This window comes from Orcinus orca, chromosome 4, assembly GCF_937001465.1.
Source record: "Orcinus orca chromosome 4, mOrcOrc1.1, whole genome shotgun sequence".
NCBI classification, from domain to species: domain Eukaryota; kingdom Metazoa; phylum Chordata; class Mammalia; order Artiodactyla; family Delphinidae; genus Orcinus; species Orcinus orca.
In genome coordinates, this window is record NC_064562.1 from 41,350,420 (window position 1) to 41,352,813 (window position 2,394).

At 41.9% G+C, this 2,394-nt stretch overlaps 1 pseudogene; it reads right to left on the reverse strand.

Annotated features, from left to right (window-relative positions):
- Nucleotides 1-401: 401 nt before the first annotated feature.
- LOC101281860 (STAM-binding protein-like) lies at nt 402-1,774 on the reverse strand (annotated as a pseudogene).
- Nucleotides 1,775-2,394: the final 620 nt, after the last annotated feature.

Below are 2,394 nucleotides of genomic sequence, written 5' to 3' on the forward strand. Positions count from 1 at the left end.
GCTTCCAAATTTCTGCATAGATGCCCTTAATTAGTCCAAAGGTAAACAATAAACAAGTTGGCAGAGAAATTAGAAGGATCTCTGAGAGGGAAAAGATGTTAACAATTGGTGAATCTAGAACAAAGTGTATATAGGTGTTCATTACAACATTTTTTCAACTTAATTTTTTAGTTATAGGCAGACTGAAAAGTTGCTTTAGCATGATCATGCTATTTTCCAGATGTGCCTAAAAAACATATTCAATTATTTCTTTTCAAACCAGAAATAGAAAATCAGTTCTCCCCCAGGTGATACGTTCTATTCTGTTTTAAAAAGCTTCCAGAGCTTTCTGGAAAGTTTACATTATGGGGCTACAGTACGATGATATGGTTTTATAGTTCTTGGGAAGTGTCTGAGTCAAACTCATCGAAGGTCTGTGATGGTCACTGCTCTGTCCACAACAGTCACGTGGCTGCAGCTACAGAAGAGAGGTGGATCCTTGCTGTGTGGATGAAATCCTTTCTGGTGACAGGAAGAAATCTCCTCTAGTCCATGGTCAGTTAGTCTAAAGAATCCAGTTTCCTGGAACTTGGGGGAACAAACAATGGCTATCGACTCTGGCAACACCATCTGGTAGGAGCAGTGAGCGTGTAGGTCAACACTGGAGAGGAAGGCAGTCTGCGTGGGATGAGTGTGAATCCAGCCCAGTGTGATGCCCTGCTGATCCTGTATGAGGAAAAGCTCTTCTTCGTTCTTGGTGTTGCAATAATCAGGCCCAGCACTTTGCTTGGAGATGAGGATATGGGTAATGGTAAATTCATTCCTCATCAGGAATTTTCCACAAAGAATTCTGTGGAAATTTTCCACAGAGAATTCCATGTGTCTCTACTCCCCGGACAGTGTTGGCACTGGCTAACTGGAGAAACTGTGGGCAGAGCTTCCCAGGTACCACCATGTGGCGCAGTCCATCAATTGTAGGAGCTTCCGAGTTGCTCAATGCTCCAGGTTTCAAGGATCTACCCACTACAGGTGGCTTGGCAGGCCTTACAGTTGTATTACAGTCCGAAGGCTGTGTGTATATAACAGGTGCCGTGGGGAACACATCTAGGGAGGGCTTCTCTAAGTCAGGTACCAGTGGGCCGTCCAGGCCAGGTTCCACTTTCCCAAACTCCTGTACAATTTTCAGTCATTCTTTTTCTAGTTCCTGGTTCTGGATCATCTCCTCAAAGGCATGGAACTGTTGCTGCTCCAACTGTTGCTGCTTCTGTTGTGCCACCCTCTGTCTTTCCTTTTCCAGCTCTTGCTGGATGGCTACGTTTCGGGCAAATTCTTCCTCTTCCTTCTTTTTTTCTTCATTATAGTCTATATATTCTTTGGTATATCGTTTTAACAGTTCTGCTTTCAGCTCTTCTGCTTTGGGAAATGCAATCTCCTTTAATTTCTTTACTGTGTCTTTCTTTTCAGGAATGACAGCCGATTTGTAATCTCAATGCTTTGGTAGTTTCTCAATAAAAAGCGTGATATACTTGTTATAGAGGATGAACGCATGTTCAGTGTTGCCTTCCTCAGAGTAAATAGATGTCATTCGTATAATCTCCACTCCAGAGCGGAAGTACCAACGGGGTGGAATGTCTTCGTTTATCTAGACTGCGCTACCCATCTGGGAGAGAGCCCTCACCCGGTCTTCGGGTGGGAGGCTCACATCTCCACGGTCAGACATCAGGACCAAGAAGTTCTGTCCCCTTGGACGACACTCGGCGCTTCCGGAATAGCTTTGCATGTTTTTATAGTCCCATCACTATTTGCAAAAATTAATAATTTGTTTATTATCTATCTTCGCTAGAACTTTGGAACTTTGTTTACTATAGCACCCAGTACAATGCCTGATATATATTATGTGATCAGTAAATATGAAAAATTAATTGAGTGATAGAACATCCAACTAAGTATTTTATATGTATATATAGTGCAGAGGGGAGGTAAATGGGAAAGTTTTGTTTCGGTTTAACCATAACCCTTTCTCCATTAACCCACTTACTAAGCACCAAATACGTGAAAGCTATTCTGAGGCTGTTGTGAATTCAAAGAAAGAGACCTGGTCCCTGCCCTTGTGTACTTAGAGCCTGGGAGAGAAGATTAGTATGTATATCAGTAACTATAATTCAAGAGATGATTGGAAGAGAAGTGCTCTGGAAGTTTTTTTCATTTATGTACAATTTATATTTTATCTTTTTTTTTAAATTGCATTAGACAGTGGATAGGGGTTTCAAGGAAAAAAAATGACTTGTCTCTGGATGAATCGGGGAAGGCTTCATGAAGGATCCAGTGTTTAACTGAGATTCTGAGGAATATAGGATTTGGAGGTGCAAGTGGAGTGAAAAAGGGCTGTCACTATAAATGAGAAAATGCTGCGCA